This window comes from Lissotriton vulgaris, chromosome 3_1 (genome assembly GCF_964263255.1).
Source record: "Lissotriton vulgaris chromosome 3_1, aLisVul1.2, whole genome shotgun sequence".
In the NCBI taxonomy this organism is placed as follows: Eukaryota; Metazoa; Chordata; class Amphibia; order Caudata; family Salamandridae; genus Lissotriton; species Lissotriton vulgaris.
Window position 1 is genome coordinate 811,294,054 of NC_141689.1, and position 18,297 is coordinate 811,312,350.

Sequence of the window (18,297 nt, forward strand, 5' to 3'; positions counted from 1 at the left end):
CCAAGAATTTCATGGCAGTAACCCGCCATGAATGCTCGATGGAAAGACATGTAATTGGGCCCCAAAAGGGCCCCTGGCAAAAACTCCCTATGGGGGTTCATGTTTTTTGATTTTCAAGCTATTTACAATTGATTTGTTAGCCTATAGTGCATTGGTTGAAGTTGCAGGAAGGCTCCTCACTACACCACTTCTGACTCACAGCAAAATGTTCACATCCAAGTTGTTGTAACTTTCTTTGTCTATTTTACTCTCTACATTCTAAAGGCACATGAAAGACGTGTCACAGGAGAAGGGAGAATTAAGGGGTCTATTATGATGGTGGGCAGACAAAGTCCACCCGCCACTGCAATGGCGAAAGGGACCACCTGCCATAGGTGCGGAGGTCCGTCCATTCAAATTAGGATCCCAGATTTTTTACATTGCGGCAAGCAGTGCTGTAAGCAGCACCCGCTGTAATGTAAAAAAATGTATGTCATGCATTTGAATGCATACGTGACAGGCACTGCACGGTACCTGTCACCTTATGCATGCAAATGCAGCGGGGTACCATAGGTACCACCCATGTGCACATCACCACCCCCCCAACACCCTGGGAGCCCGCAACGGGCCCCTAAAAGCAGAAACCGCATGCCTTTCCATGGCGGCAACTCTGCCATGGAAAGGCTGATCTCCACCATCCACCATCATCATAATATGGATGGCAGTGTCTTGCAGACACCGCCACCATGTTATGCCCCTTTTCCGCCCGGTTGACGACTCGACCGGCGGAAAAGCGGCGTAGATTTCTCCATCCGCCGGAGACCCCCGGCCATGCTAATACGGCGGGGGGTCTTTCTGGTATGGATGGCGAGCGGATCGCCCCCGCCGGGCCAGCGGTGGCTACTGGCGGTCCGGCGGCGGAGATCTGCCCGCCATCCAAATGAGCCCCTAATTGTCCATTTGTAAATGGTCAGCTGGATTTCTACTAAGCAGTTCACAGTTTTCTCTATCGCTTTCTAGTTAGAGGAAAGAAATCTACAGGGACAAGGAGAATCAATGAAAGGACCTGAACTCCTTCATCATTGATTGGCAACGATAAACTAATGCCCGCAGCCCTGAAACAGAGTGCTAGTCCCAGAGAGTCAAACAATGTTTGTTGACAAATCTCTCGAAATGATTCTTTCAAATAGTCTGCCATTTTGTATTGCAATAGTAAGGATGTCTTTCACCTTGTGAATCATTTCCTGTGCTTTCTCTTTTCATCTTGAATAGTAACACGAGTCGACACAGTTCCTGGATGAAGGATTTGCTTACGCATAAAAAGCAACCCATTAGTACTTCTTATGAAAATTGTTATTGCAGATGTTTCACATTCTTGTGTTATTATGTTTGCATCTCCAACCATCCTTAGCCAGTTCAGTAATTCCACATACGCCTTCTTCTGTACTAAGGCATTTGACACCAAAAGTCTGGGGATGGTCGGCTGCTCATGACCAGTGGGAGCTGGACAGGCTTATCCTCCTTTCTTTCTGGGATGCTTGTAGTGCATTTGATGACACGCTCAGCCACAGCAGGATATTAACCATCAGTGAAGAGTGATCAGCTGTGAAAGAAAATGTCATATTCAACTAAAATTATCCCGGAAGTTAAAAATGTATTCAAAAGGGAAATCTACAGGACTATTATATGAAGTCAACTTTTTTTCATTGAAGTCATTAAATACTTGCACACAATTATGGAAGTAATTAAAGTTTGATTATTTTAGAGAATGTGGTTCTCTAGGGTTTTTAGTTAAAATCTTTTCAGTGATAAGTGATCATAAAGAAAGAAAGTAAACATGTAGTGCATCTTTAGCTACCCCATCGCGTAATTGCAATTCAAATGTGCAGTTTCTTACGAAACGAGGATACGCTCAGTAAAACACATAAATATTGCCGGAAAGAATTCAAAACATGAAACATAAATGAATACATTTGAACTTTGAAGATAAGGTATGCAACATATACAGAACTCATAATTACCCAATGTGAGCAATCCAGGAAAGCGACTTCGACAACTACCAGACAGAAATACTAGCCTCAGGTTTTGTATCGGGCTGCCTTTATTGGACAAGTAATGGCACATAAGGTTGGAGTAATCGTCTAGTACACATCAATATAAAATCATCTCAAGAAATACCGAAAATGTAGGGAAAAAGTAGCAATTCTAAAATAAATATATGCACCCTAGCCCACGTGTAGTACGGATGGCATTGGCTCGATGTACCACCACTGGCAAAGCAGTGGGACAGACAGACACCTCTTTCTTTCTTTGGGGCCATTACTTGTATTTAACCTCTGTTGACATTAAGCCTTTGCTGTTTGATAGTAGGATCTTATGATACCCAATCTCCATAATTATAAAAAAAGTTTGAATAAGTCGTCCAGTTCTGTTCCAGTTTTCCTTGATTGTTTTGCTGTTAATAGTTAATAAGCCCAGTTGGCTGGGTCCAAACAGAGGTGGCAAGGTGTGCAAAATAGCGATGGTCTGTGGAAAGGTTGGTGTCAGCAATAACAACCATGTGCAGATGCACAGCAAAAATGCAATGTTGCGATGGTTCACCAGGGTGGCGTTGCAGCCAGAAGCCGTGCACAAATGCACTGGAGGAAATACAGACAGTTAATGACACCAATGGAGAGTGAAGGGGTTTCAAGTGTTTTTAGTGTGTCTGTGACAACTGAGACAGGCACTACAAGAGGTAGGAGAAGACATAGTGGGCATGAAGAGTGTAGTGGAACCCAGCATCCCACAGAAAGAACAACTATTAGATGGACGAGACACAAATAGAATGTCACATTAAGGATTAACATTTTCCCTAATGCTCTTGCACAAACATCTGAATAAATCATTGTGCTTAGTTCATTGTATAAATCTTGTTAAAAAGTCTATTTTCCTCATTATTATAACATATGAACAAATATGTACATTTGATATTAACTGGACTAACTGTATGGGAAACCCATGTGTCCCCAACTCCCCTATACAGAGTCTATGAATGTGGCTAGACACAACCTCAGGCCTGATTACGAGTTTGAATGAGTTGCAGTGGGCCCCCATGCCAGCGCCTTGCTGCAACACTGCCAAACCCATAGTCAGCCTGCCTCCTGTATCCCACCTGGAATACAGGTTGGTTGGTCCTGCAGTGGAGGTGCCTTTCTAAGGCTCATTGGAGAGCCCAAGAAATGCACCGCTGTGGGAGCATCTCATACCTTTCATGCACGGACCGAAATGCGCAAATGTTGTGCATTTCATTCCATGCAGACCTTGCATTCACCCCATGCACATAGACAACAGGGACCCTGTAGGGTCCCTTTACCTTCCTCAACACCACTCTTTTCATAGCTGGCTCACTTCTATGAAAAGGGTCGCAGTGAGGAAACTTGTACTATGCTTGTCGGTGCCGCAGCAACACTGCCAGCATATTGCTGCCTCACAAGGCTGCACCACTGCAACAGGATCAGGGATCTGCGGCGGTTGCAGCGGTCCTGTGGCGGTCCCACTACCATAGTTGTAATAGGGCAGATAGACCTCCAGCTTTTCTGCTACCTGCTTTGTGCTACTTAGAATGATCCTAAAGATCCAGGAGCTCATCCGGGAATAGGCAAGAATTGGGCTACAATCCTTTGTGGTATTTCAATTAGACTACAGGAATCCACTCTGCCTAAATATGTGACAAAAATACTGCTGACTGTTCAAAATGTGGCAGTAAGACTTCTCCTCATATCCCTCATCGTAAACCAGTGAGGGAGGCTATGAAAAAAATCCACTTGCTGCCTATTGATGTGAGGATTAAGTTCAAATCATTATACCTCCATTGGCGGCTCCTCCACGAGTGCGGAGGAGCATCACACCACTTCTCCCTCGCAGTACAAGAAGCAGAAACTGCCAGTAGGGCTGGGCAGGGGAGGAGTGGTGTGCTCACTCCTGAGTGCACATGACTGGTTTGGTCGGCCCTCTAGGGCCGACCAAACTAGTCATGCGCACTCCTAGAATTAGGGGGTGAGATGGAGCGGCAGATCATTTACTTACCTGGTCACCAAACTTTGGAACTCTATGCTCTCGGAGCTGAGGAATGTGGAAGAGGAGTCCAGTTTTAGGAAAATGCTCAAAACCTGGCTTTATCTCCAGTAGTTCCTCGCTGCTCTACCCTACCAGTCAGCACAACTCACCTAGCGCTGGGAAGTCTTTGGGCAGTCATGCACTTTATAAATACCTAAACTGAAATCTAAAGCTAAACTTCAATATAAAGGTCTTGTCTACACCTCAAAAGTAATGTTTATCGCATCAGTGTGCATGTACATCTTTCTGCTGCTCTTGCTGCATCCTGTCCCGGGGCAGGAGTATCACCTACAATTGCTTTTGGTATGCCCTTTCTGGTGGCAAATTTGTGTAACATGGCACATAGGGTTATAATTTGTCAACAAGTAGCAGGACTTCCACTCTTATTCAGACAGTAAAATTTGCCTTGCAGCAATCAAAATGTCCTTTCAGCAAATTATATAGTTTACTTGTGAGCAGTGTTGTACCGCCTTTCATTGGTTAAACTTCGGTGTCATTAACCACAGCTGTAGGGCATTTGCATTCTAACCTACAAAGGTAATACAGATATTGATGTTGTGATGAAATACACCCTACAATATTGTTGCTATACAGTATCAATTCATGTAGCCATGTCAAGCCACCAGCCCTGTCCAGCTCTTCTCTCACTGGTCAGTCATACAGTACACAGTGACAAAAAATAGAGCGTGATTTACTTCCTAAATACTGTACAGCTAGGTCACTGTGGCATTAAAGACCTCTTGTGTAATCAGCGAGCAATAGCTCATATGATTTCTGTGAATTCACTCGCTCTGTTAGGGCGAATATCAGGAGACATGGATTCAACCCACACATCCAATGATGTTTGGAAATCATGGCGTAGTATGAAATTTGACCTATGTTACCTGCAACTCACCAGAGGTGTTTGGAAAATGTGTACATGAATAAATTAGTTCCAACGTGCACGCACAAGTTCCTGAAATCCTTCATAGCACATTCTTTGATATGCCTTTGCCACCTGCTACTACATGCTGGAAACTACCAGATTGTGTAGGCCACACAAAACCTGCATGTGCAGGTGTTGCCTTGTTACTTTGTTGTATCTGCCTAGAACCGGATGTTGCCAATCAATGAGGTTTATAATCTCCTGCTTATGGAACATGTGTCTATAATGCACCTTCCCCTCTTCTGTTGTGCTCTCATGATGCACATCCTCCTTTCCATAGGATATAGTGTACTGTTGTAAAAGTTAGCTTTGTATGTTGAGTAAACATTTAGGGACAGATTTACAAGCCCTTTGCGACACTTTTGCACCGCTGTTGCCTCACTTTTTGTGACACAGTGGCAGCGTAAACAATTCGGCCAATTTAGAAACGTGACACATCTAGGGAGATGTGTCACGTAAAGCCCTGCATCATAATATACCTGCGTCAGGTATAAATAATGCAGGGTTAGCGTTCCCATGCAGGAAAGTGGTTTCCTGCGTTCGGTACCGGCACTTAATTGTCAGCACTGGGATTTTTGACAGTTTGCAACATGTTAGCGCTGTATATCTCATTTAGAGATCAGGACAAGACAGTAGTTCATTCGTTCAATGTAATAAAAATGACTAATACCTGTAGCCCAAGCCATTCTTATAGCATTGCGGACATGGAATAGTCTGAATTGTCACACTTGTAGTAATGTGATGGTTAGCAGTTATGTTGGCACTGTCATAGACAGCGCTGACAAGGGCAATAGGTGTTGCAAGCTGCAGTTGCCTCCTGTCGAAGGCCCTGACATTTATTGTTTTGTATAAATTAAGCACTGACAATATATTGTGATGGCTTAAATACATTTTACATGAATTTGTAACTGTTTGCACTTGATTACAGTCTGTCATTGTACTTTACGATTGTGACAATTTCTTCTTTGTGAAGGCTTAATATGTAAGTGATTCACAATTTTTTAATTAAAATTTAAAGTGACAGTTTGGATTCATCAAAACTTTCCATCTGGAATTGCAATTTTTAGGGCCTCATCACATCCATCTCAGCATGATTCCAAAACAAGTCTGTAACTTTTTTTTTAAATTTCAAAACGTCTGCTCCTAAGTTCCATTTAACAGCTCTCTAGTTCAATATTCCTGAAATGATATCCCTTCACTCAACCAACCTTAAATGCATGTTTTATTTTTGACCTAAATCATGCATTTTGTATTTTTTAAGGCAATATAAAGTCAAAAACATTCAAAAGATTCAATCATTACTAGACATTAACAAGCATTGGCATAGCCAATAGGTCTCGCCTTTGGGACTTTATAAGTGTTTAGCCGGAGCTATTGGCTTTGTCAATGTCTTTAATCTATGTTGTAGAGCATTGTGGCTGCTGTGTAGCAGGTTGAAAAGTTATAATAAAAAAGTGTTAAAAGTTTTTTTGTGATCATATATATAACCAAGAAAACAACAGGAGAGTAGAGGTTGGGAAATAGACCCTGCATTACAACACGAGCAGTGGCCGGACATTAGGGGAGAATCAAAAGATGCCACAATCTGAGGGCAGACTGAGGTGGTAATGAGTGATGCTTATGTGGTGCTGAGTTGGTGGTGTGCTGGTGCGTAGGTGATGCTCAGGTGATGTTGAAGGATACTCAGGTGGTGCAGAGTGATGCATTGGTGGTGCTGAGGTGGTGGTGTGCTGGTGTGGAGGTGATGCTCAGGCGATGCTGAGTGATGTTGAGGTGGTGCTGAATGATGCTGAGGTTTTGCTGAGTGATGCTGTGGTGCTGAGTCATGCTGAGGTGGTGGTGCTGCCCTGGTGCTCAGGTGGGTCTAAGTGATGCTGAGTTGGTGCTGTGCTGAGGTGATGCTGGGCTGATGCAGAAGTGGTGCTGCTGTGGTGCTGAATTTCTGCTGAGGGGAGGCTATGCTGCTGCTGAGGTGGGGCTGCGCTGTTGCCGAGGTGGGGCTGCATTGGCGATGGTGCACTGATGCAGAGGTGGTGCTGTGCTGATACTGAGTTGGTGCCTAGCTGATGCTGAGGTGGTGCTGCGCTGATGTTGAGGTGGTGCTGTGCTGATGTTGAGGTGGAGCTCTGCTAATGTTGAGGTTGTGCTGCGCTGATACTGAGATGGATCTCTAATTGTGCTGCGCTAATGGTGGTGCACTGATGACGTGGTGGTGCTGTGCTGAGGCAGATACAGTGCTGTGCTGAGGGGGTCCTGTGGTGGTGCTCAGTAATACTGAGTGATACTGAAGTGGTGTTGAGTCATACTGATGTGGTGGTGCTGTGCTTGTGCTCAGGTGGTGCTCAGTGATGCTGAGTTGGTGTTGTGCTGAGGTGATGCTGCGCTGATGCTGATATGGTGCTGCACTAATGCTCTAGTGGTGCTGTGCTGTTGCTGAATTGCTGCAGAGGTGGTGTTGCCCCGGTGCTGAGGCTAAGCAGTTGTCAGGGCCTCTTGCTGCCTCACTCAACAGAAAGGGAGAGGGTTTGGGAGGAAAACACAGTATTTGTGCTCAGAGTAATAGGGTAAGGCTCCTTAAGCAAAGCAAGAAGTTGAAAATCAGTAAAAACAAGAACGTATAGATAAAGTGCAGCGCTTCTAAAATGGGTGCAGCGCTGAGTACAAGTATGTTAAAGCCTTTTGTATTCCCATGTTTTCATTGCTTTTGCTGTAAAGGGGCTGAACATTTTAGGTTGGTATCATCAAGGTTTGTTCAAGATGATCCTTAGACCTGGGACATCTGAACAAGTTCTTATTGTATCTGATGATCAACATTTGTGTCAGTGGAATGAACGCTTTCCATCTGTCTTTGGCGGAGGGTTAGGAACCATAAAGGGATTCAAGCATAGAATTGTTGTTAAAGATGGAGCCCTTCCGATTTAGCATAAGCTGAAAGAGGTACCCTTCAGAGTGAGAGAAGATCTAGAAAGAGAACTCAAGTCCTTGTGCGACCAAGGGATTATCGAACCCACTGAATCGTCATTGCGGCTTTCACCCTTGGTCGTCAAGCGCAAGAAATGTGGCAAACTGGGCGTCTGTGTGGACCTGAGATCTCTCAATAAGGAGATTTGGGACGACTCTCACCCCTTACCGAAAATATGCGACCTGTTTGCAAGTGTTAGGGGGTCCAGATACTTTTCCAAACTGGACCTAGCCAGCGCTTATCATCAGATTAAACTGGAGCCTGCATCACGTTCCCTCACAGCTTTTGTCTCACCGTTAGGCACATTTCAATACAGACAGATGCTCTTCGGGCTTGCCCCTGCGTCCTCCGTTTTTCAACGTGTCATGCAAAGAATGTTGGGTGGAATGAGTGGTGTCCTTGTGTTTCAGGATGATGTGTTGATTCATTCCAAAGACATCCCGACACATAACTCTTTGCTTGAAAAAGTTTTGGGAATTTTCAAAGATCATGGTGTGTTTGTCAAATCAGAAAAATGCATGTTTCTCACTGAAGAAATAGAGTACCTTGGTCACCTGATCTCTGGTGAGGGGATCAAACCCAGACAAAAACAGCTAGATGCAATCACTCAGGCTCCGGCTCTATCTGACAAAAGTGCCGTCAAGTCTCTACTTGGCCTTCTGGAGTTTTATTCGAAGTTTGTTTCTAATTATGCCACCCTTGTACGGCCCATCAGTTCTCTTCTTTGCAAGGGTTTGGTGTTAGAATGGTTTGATGAATGTGAGTCTGATTTGCAGAGTGTTAAGAGCGCACTAGCTAACAGTGGTGCACTTAAACCTTTTGACCCGGAGTTATCTTTTGCATAACTGTTGATGCAAGCTAAGTGGGGTTTGGTGCCATATCGACACAAAATACTTCGAGAGGTGAAAACACAGTCGCATTCGCCTCCTGGGTTTTGAGAAATGGGGAAGTTCAGTACTCAGTCATTGAAAAGGAGCTCTTATCCTGTTTGTGGGCCAATGAAAAATGTCAACCCTACATTTGGGGTAAGCGTTTTTTATTGAAAACAGATCATAAGCCTCTTATTTCCATTCTTTGGGCTGGTACTGGGAAATATTGCTCACCTAGGATTCTACGTATGGTTGCTTGCCTTATGCAGTACTAATTTGATGTGGTTCATGTTTCTGGTGCGAGTAATCTCAAAGCAGATTATCTGTCATATTTTCCCATTGATATTACCAAGGAAAATAAGTCTCCTGCTGATGTTGGGGAGAAAGATTCTGATGATTGCCTGGTAGCCTCACTCGACTTACCGGAGCATGAGCTTGATTCTACGGATAGCTGGATTAAAGCTCCTACTGATGATAAGACCGTACAACGAGTATGTGGGTATGTTAAATCAGGATGACCTAGAGAGCGCTCCCTTCCTCATTGCATACAGCCTTTCTGGATGGTGGAATCGGAGATTTCACTGGAAGATGGTGTTTTATTACGACGTGATAAGCTTATTGCACCTTAGAGTCTCAGAAAGAAAATTATCATTAAAGCACATGAGCGTCATTTGGGATCCAAGCTCACCAAGCGACGGGTTTGTGAGTTTTTTTGGTGGCCGTCGATGGACTGTGATTTTAATGATCTTGTTGATTCATGTTGCATCTGTAGTTCAGCTGACAAAGGGTTAAAGGTTTCTTGCCCACCATTATTTCCTATTGAATGTCCCTCAGGGCCATGGTCCGGAGTAGGTGTTGATGTCATGGGACCTCTGGAAATTTAACCAGGAGGTTGTTGTTTAGTTTTAGTGCTAATTGATTATACTTCAAAATGGCCTGAAATAAAACTTGTTAAGGAGGCTTCTACCAGTAGCATTATTCTCTTCCTGAAGGATGTGTTTTGTCGGGAGGGGTTTCCTGACACTATTGGGATGGATAATGGGACTCAATTTACAAGTGCTGAATTTGGAACCTTTTTGAAATCTTGTAACATTCAAAACGTTAAAAGTTCTCTTCACCATCCCTAGTCCATTGGGTTGGTTGGGCGAATGAACAGGGTTGTGGGGGACTGTATTAGATGGGCTAGGTCTTGTAACTGTGATATTATTAATTCCCTCAACAGTATGCTTTGGTTCTATAGGACCACCCCTCATTGTACAACAAAAATGTCTCCCTTTGACTTGTTGAGGGGAAGGAAGCCCAAAACCAGTGTTAAGCCTGCAAGGATGAATACATGGATTAAGTCTGTTCCTGATATTGACAGTCTCATGCTTTTAGTTAGAGAAAATGTCTCCAACTCCCAGTCCAAACAGAAGTCTTGGTTTGACAGTAAAAAAGGGGTTAAGACTGTTCGTGTTGTTGTTGGGGATCTTGTTCGTATTAAGTCTCCATTACATGTGAAGAAGGGTGAGAGTAAAATTGGCTCTCCTATTTCTGTCACCAGGGTTGGTAGGAATTCTGTACAGTTAAAGGGGGAAAATGGTGGAATGCTGGTAAGATTGTCAAAGTTAAAAATGTTTCTTCAAATTCTGTTTCTGTTCCTCTCAGTCCTGAGGCTGGTGTTCCTTCAGCTTTGAATCTCAGAAGGAGCTCAAGATCTGGAATTGTTCCTAAGAGATACTGCATTTTAATTGTATAGCTCAAGATCTAGAATTGTTCCTAAGAGATACTGCATGTAAATTGTCTAATGTGTTTGCTTTATGCTCACATACAAAGTATTCTTTTTTTTAACTCATTTTATTTTTTTGTTTCTGTTCTCTTCTTTTCTTCTTTTTATTTTTTGAGAAAGGAGGATATGTTGTATTCTCATGTTTTCATTGCTTGAGTGTTTCATGATACAGCTTGAGCTTCACCTTGTGGAATGTTGATGGGTTGCCTGATTGCATTGTTGCTGGGTTCTGTGGATTCAAACTGGGCTGAGAGCTGTTGGAGCTGGATGTGTCTTTACTACACTCTCCTGTCTGTTGTGTAGTTTATATACAATAAAGCTCTACTGGATTCTAGTGGCTTACTCAAAAGTGTTTTTCAAAATGTTTTCTTTTTTATATATTTCTTTTTATTTAATCATAAGTTGCGCAGTTTTATCATCCGTTTACATATCAAACATTGTATATGCATTCTGTATAGTAGACATTGCTTGTATTTACCTTCATAATATTGCTCATACGTTGCTTCGTAAGTTTACATCGTTACATACATTAGTATCTATAACATTAATTTATTTCCATTTCTTGGGTCACTGTTGGCAATGCACATATTCCCCCTCTGTAGGTTTTCCAGCCTTCCCACAATCCTAACTACAACCCCTGCACACATATACGGTCTTTTCCTCCACCATGGCTATGTCCATGTCTATGCACCACTCCGCGAGCTTGGGGGCGATGGCTACACCCCAGTGTTTAGCAATGTTTCTTTTGGCCAACATAATTCCCAGTGTCGCCCAGGTCTGTGTTGTGGAGTTAAGGTCCGTCGCTTTCCAAATATTTAACTGGTAACGTTTGGGCTCTGGAGGGACTGGGTTCCCGCTTACCCTTGTGATGATGGTCATGACTGATTTCCAGAATTACATTATTGCAGGGCAGGCCCAGAGTGTATGGAAGAATGTACTGATTGCCACACATTCCTGCAGACAGAGTTGGGTGTCAGCTTTCCCTAACTTACAAAGTGTGGTTCTGGTGTAGTAAATTCATTGGAGGATCTTAAGCTGCACGAGGCGTAGTTTGGATGCAATCGCTACTGTCTCTGGGTGATGCTAGTGCCTCTTGCCAATCAGTGTCATCTAGCTCTCCTAATTCCTCCAGCCATTTGTCTTGGAGCCTTTGCATGGGGTCAGGCATGTTATTAATAATCTTTTGATATGCCATGGAGATTGATCCCTTATCCACATGATCCATCAATAATCTATACTCTAACGGTGAGGCCTCGGGTGGAGTGGTGTCAGGGGGAATTGCAGCCTCCAGGGGCGTGCTTGATCTGGTGGTAGCAGAATTGCTCCATTGGTGCTATTTCATACTGGTCAAGGAGCTGTGTAAAAGGGATCACCTTTTTCCCGCACCCAGAGATCCCCCACCTTGGAATTTCCTATATTTTTCCAGTGGTTGAAGCCTTCACTCTTACCCAACCTGCCTCGCTTATCCATAACCCAGAGGGGCGTTGCTTGTGTGATCTCAATGTGCCATCCTAACTTTCTGCGTGCAACCTTCCATACCTGGAGTGTGTAGTTCGTTGGGCCTATGAGGGCCCGGGTCTTGTTATAGAGTGCTTGATATAGTCCCTCCTCTACCAACTCAAATCAATCAAGGCTGTAGGCCACGTCCGTGTGGGAGACATGCAGATATGGTTAAACACAATCAATTGGGATGCCCAATAGTATGTTTGTATACTCTGGAGTGTGATGCCACCATCGTACCAGGTTCGGAATAATTTCTTCATAGATATACGAGCTTGTTTATTATTCCACAGGAGTTTGGTGACTTCTGACTCTTTGGCTGGGAAATAGGACTGGGGGACCAAGAAAGGCGTATTTTGAAGGGCGTAAAGGAATCTCAGGAGTGCCATCATTTTAAAAAGTGCTGTTTTCCCCAGGAGCGTTAGTGGCAATGATTGCCAGTGTTTCAGGGGGGCTTGGAGATTCATAGTCATGAAGACCTCTGGGTGATGGGTGACGTGGATTCCCAAGTACATTAAATTATCCCCAACAATCGTTAAGTCACAGCCATTCGGAAGAGCTTGTGGAGGCCCTTTCAAGATATACAGCACTAATTTAGTCCAATTGATCGTGTACCCTGAGTATCTTCCAAATGAGCTACATGTGTTTAATATGCAAGATAGGGAACATTTGGGAGAGGCCATATAGAGGAGAACATCGTCTGCATATAGGGATATTCGATCGTCGCATCCCTCAGTCCAGCCGAGCCAGCAAATGACAGGGTCTTGTGGCACCCAGGCCGCCAGCGGCTCTAGTATGAGGGCGAAGAGAAGCAGTGACAATAGGCAGCCCTGTCCCGTGCCTCTGTGCAGTTGTAACTCTCTGGATATATGCCCATTAGCTACTACATGGGCCAGGGTAGTGGTATATAACAGCCTAGCCCAGTAACAGAATTTTGTTCCGAATCCCAACTTTGTGAGGACGGCAAAATGAAATGGCCATTCAACCGTATCAAAGGCCATTTGTGCGTCCAGGGACAATACGACGTCCCGGTACGTTATGGAGGCTTCTCAAATTTAGAGCCGTATTCCTTACTGGCATGAACCCTGTTTGATCTGGGTGTATTAATGTAGCTAGGTGTGGTGTAAGTCTATTGGCCAGGGTCTCTCAGCCTTAATCAGAGATATGGGCCTGTAGGAGGCACACTCCCGAGCGGACCTGCTGGGTATGTGGATGGCTACTATTGTTGCTGTTATTTTGTCCTGCGGAAGTTCCCCCTGTCCAAACTAGCCTCATACATAGCTATGACGTAGGGCGTGAGTGTCGTTGCATTTCGTTTGTTCCACTCTATGAAAATTTGCTTTGGGCCCAGGGCTTTTTCCGACTGGAGTTTACCGATCGCTATCGCTTTCCTCCATTGAGAACTCTGCCTCTAATAGTTGAGACTCCTTCTCTGTGAGCTTTTGAACACCTCCGCATCCTCTTGTGTTATCTTTATCGCTGAAGTGTAAACCTGTTCGTAGTGATGTGCTAGGAGGTATCACCGACTTCATGTATAGTGTGTTGAGTAGCGGAGATTCGCATCTTCCCTTCCTCCCACAAGTGGTCCTTATACTCCTGTTTTTTGAGGAGTAATAGAAAGGTGGTTTTGCTGGAGGGGTCCTGTCCCTGGGCCCTCTCCAGGTCACCTACCTCCCATTCGAATGTCTCCACTGTCTGAGCATTTTCTCTTTTTTGGTTTGTTATGAGTGGGATCGCCTGTCCACGGAGCACTGTTTTGTCTGCTTCCCATAGGATGAGAGGGTGCGTTCTTATTAAAGTAGTGTTTGGTGGTATTGGTCAGTCCCTTCCAGATCTTAGGGGTCTTGAAGTACCCCGGGTATATAGGGAATATTCCACGCTGTGTTGTGGTGTGCCACGTGTATAGAGCGCTGACAGGGTAGTGATCTGAGATGCCTCTCGGTAAATGTGTAACATCTAGGAATTTCCTTTTAAGCCTGCCGGCGCCAGTTTTTGATCTATTCTGGATAGGCTGTTATATGTGCCTTAGTAATATGTGTATTGTCGTGCCTGTGGAAAGGGGAGTGGCCAAATGTCTACCAGACCCATGGTATCCAGAAAATCTGTTAGGTTAGAGTGTGTCCGGTGTTTTGTTGAGGGGGTGTGAGTTCTAAGATATCATCCAGTGTGATGTTGAGATCGCCTCCTATAATTAAGTTGCCCTGTGGGAGCTGAAGTTGGAATGCGCTGAGTGCCGGGAATGCTAACGAGTGCAGCGCAGGGGGGATATAGACCAACACTATGTTGATTACTCGACCTTCCCATTGGCATGACAGTGCCGAGAATCGGCCTTGGTCGTCTGTGTAGTGTGTGTTATATGACAATTGGGTATTCTTTTTTAATAAGGATTCCTACCCCTGTGAGCCGGATGTAAACTCAGAATGTACCGCTAGTTTGAAGTCCCACCTGTCGAGTGCTTTGCAGGTCAACCTGTTAAATGGGTCTCTTGGATTAGGGTTATTGCTGGTGCTTTACGCTTTCGGTATTTTAGGACTAGTCGCCGCTTGAGCTTATCCCTGAGATCCTTACCATTCCAGGATATTATAGGTTGGTGCTGTGTGCGTGTTGTCACCATGGACAGTGTTGAAGATGTGTCCCACACGGTCTGGACAGTTTAGCAGCATTACATGAGCAACATAAGTGAATCTACGATACGCCATACGACATATGAAAACAAATAAACCAATTAAATCAAAACTTCCCCAATAAACTCTCGTTCCCTCCTGCCTCCCTGCAAGACGTTTTAAGAACTACCCACCACCCCAACTTTACAGAGTGCCTATTTCCCATTACCCGGTACCGTCATAGGGGGAGAGAGAGCTCCTAGGTTATCCCCCGGGGCCATTTCGTAGACATAATTACCCTCTCAGCATTATTTAGGTGGCCATAGTGAGATGTCGAAAACCTCCAGTCCTTACAAAGCCATGTGGAGGATTATTAGTGGCCAGTCCTGAAAATATCACTGCTGCAGTCGGTCTCTGTAGGAGCCTATAGCCCCTGCCACACACATGTTGGTAAGGCATCCTCATGATTCTTTACTCTGTGCCGTATCTCGACTGAGGAATGGGTCCTTCTTTGTCAGCAAATTTTTGGGGAAAGTGCCTATGATGTCTATTTAGTTCTCTTTGTTCTGGGTCTCTGTCGCCTTGTCCACCCGATTCAGAGACTGCGACCCTATTGCTTCACAGTTGGTGTATCGTCCGGGCTTACCGTGATGTGGGACCTGTCGCCATCCCTCTAACCAGTCCTGCGCTTCCTCCGGAGTTGTGAAGAACCATGTCTTCCCATCCGCCTCCACTCTTAACTTTGCGGGGAACATCATTGAGTATTTAAGTTCACAATTCCTGAGTTCTTGCTTTATGGCAATGAAATTCTGTCGCTGTTTAGCCACAACAGCTGTGTAGTCTGGGTAGAAAGAGATCCTATTTACCTGAGAATGGATGGAGGTGCCTCTCTTGCGATCTGAAGGATGAGGTCTCAGTCACGAAAGTTAAAAATGCGTGCCAGTATAGGCAGAGGGGGTGCTCTCTATCAGGCAGACTTTCAGGTGTGGACCCTGCTATATAGTGCTACGATATGGGCCACTGTTGGGTCCTGGCGCTTCATCTGCTGATCTCCTGTGCAGTGGATATTTCACACTGCTGGCCCCCACTGTTCAGTATTTGTTCCCTGGTGGGTCGCAGCGTTTCCAGACACGCTCCTTTCAAGGTGTCCTCTGCCCTCAATTTTCAGCCGGGATTTATCTAGTTTCTGTGCTGCTTTCCCCGTGCGCGCACTCACTCCAGTGCGGGCGCCTTCTCTGGTATACTGTCTTGGCATTCGGTGGATGCGGCCAGCGGGTCCCCAGCGTTCCACTCTCCGCGGGTGCCACCGCAGGCCCAGAGAAGGGATCTATTTTACTAGAGCTCCAGGAGGGGGTCCCTGAATCGGAGGTTGGTACGCGGCACGCTTCACACCCCAGCGCCTCAGAGCGCTGCTGACTGGGATGTAATGTCCAAGACTGCCCTGCGCAGTCTAGTGTTCACGCACGTAGTCGTGCGCCAGCGCGGACGTGGTACGTGGCGTCCGCGCGTACTATAAAATAAAGGAGGCGTGGTCTCGGGGTTAGTCCGGACCACGCGGAGAAGCAGCAAGGTGTCCGGAGTCCCTCTGTCCAGCGCAGCGTCACCGCGCTGCGCCAGAACACACAGGGGGGGCCCCACAATGGCGACGAGGGCGAAGAGTGCCCACGCTGCGTGAGGAAAGGCTATCTCGCCTGCACCGCCGGTGCGCCCAGGCGTCCCCGACCTCCTGGGACAACACGTGTGTCTGCCGAGTGCGGAGCTGCCGGCCCTGCATCTCCTCGACGGCGCAGGCTGGCCTCAGTGCTTTCTGCCTCCCAGGGGATACTTCGAGTGCTTTCAGCTCTGGCACATGATGGGAGCAGGACTTGATCAACCCGAGGTACCAGCGCCGTGCATCTGCTCAGGGCCACAGCTCCTCCTATGAGCCCCTCCCCCGCGCAATCCCAAGCAGTGCAGCCAGGGCTCCAGCATACTGCCCTCTTCTGGCCACTGGATTGACTTCTCACCTGGCATTACTCACCTGGCTCGAGATCTGCGCCTAGGAGGCAGAGGATTCACACAACCCTCGCCCCACGTGCCAGTGAAGCGGAGGCTAGTCGCACTGCGTCATCATGGCGTCCATCCCCCCAATCGAGCCCTTTGTTGTTGACGGGGCCCCAGCATCCCTGGCCCCTCGCTGGAAAGACTGGGTTGAAAGGCTCCAGTTCTACTTTGAAGGAGCAGGGACGGCGCGCGACCGACGCAGGGCGCTCCTCTTGCACCTGGGAGGAAAAGATATCTACAGGATATACAAAACCCTGGTAGAGGCCACCCCTCGTACATATGTCACGCTCCTCAACGCGCTCAATGCCCATTTTGAGCCGATGCAGAGTAAAGACTACGAGCGCTTCATCTTCAGGCAAGCGCGTCAGGAAGCAGATGAATCCCTCGATGCCTTCCATGGTCGCCTGAAGGAACTCGCGAGCACGTGCGGATTCCAGGATGAACAAGAAGAAATCCGCGGCCAGATTATCCAGAACTGCTACTCCTCTGACCTGAGGGTAAAGATCCTCCAGGAGGACGGCAAGCCCCTGGCCGACATTCTAAAGCTAGGCCGTTCAAAGGAATTATCCCACGCAAGGGCGTCGCATATGGAGGCAGCGCTTCACAGACCAGTCAAGGCAGAGCAAGTCCACGTGGCAGAGCACGTCAACGTGGTGAGACCGAAGCAACGCCCGGCGGGGAGAGGAAGAACGCCAGAACGCCGGAAAGAGTGCGGATATTGCGGGGGCGCACCACATAGAGCACAAGACTGCCCGGCACGGGGAAGGAAGTGCGGGTCATGCGGGCGCATGAACCATTTCGCATCGGTGTGCAGATCATCTAAACCCAAACCTGAAGCCGCCCATGCCATAAGGGAAGACCCTGAGAGCGAAGATATGGACGATGACGCTCACAACTATCCGGTGCACTATGTGTTCGCCATAGATCAGCCTTTGAGGAAAAAACGGCGACTCCCAAAGTGCAGGATAAAGGTACTAAACCAAGAAGTGAGAGCGACCATTGACACAGGGGCCTCGATAGAGCTGATGGCGGCAAACGTCTACAACCAACTGCGAGACAAACCACTCCTGAAACCAGCCAAGATCAGAGTCTTCGCCTATGGACAAAAGACACCAATACCGTTAATAGGGTGCTTCCAGACAGACATACAGCACCAAGAACTGAGGACGCCAGCCACCATCTACGTGACCAAAGAAGGTAGCGGAATGCTCCTGAGTGGCCAAGCAGCTGAAGACCTACACCTCATCTCGTTTGCCATGGCCGTCTTGGAAGAAGAGCTAGACACAATCCTGGAAGAATTCGAAGACACATTCAAAGGTATTGGATGCCTCCGAGGCAAAGAAGTCTCTCTACACATTGACAAATCCATACAGCCAGTAGCCCTCCGTCATCGACGGATAGCATTTCACCTAAGAAAGAAAGTGGAACAGGAGTTGGAGACCCTTGAAAAACAGGGGATAATCGAGAAGGTCAGCGGGCCCACCCCCTGGGTGTCGCCGATTGTGGTAGCGCGGAAGCCCAAACAACCAGGACAGGTCCGCATCTGCGTC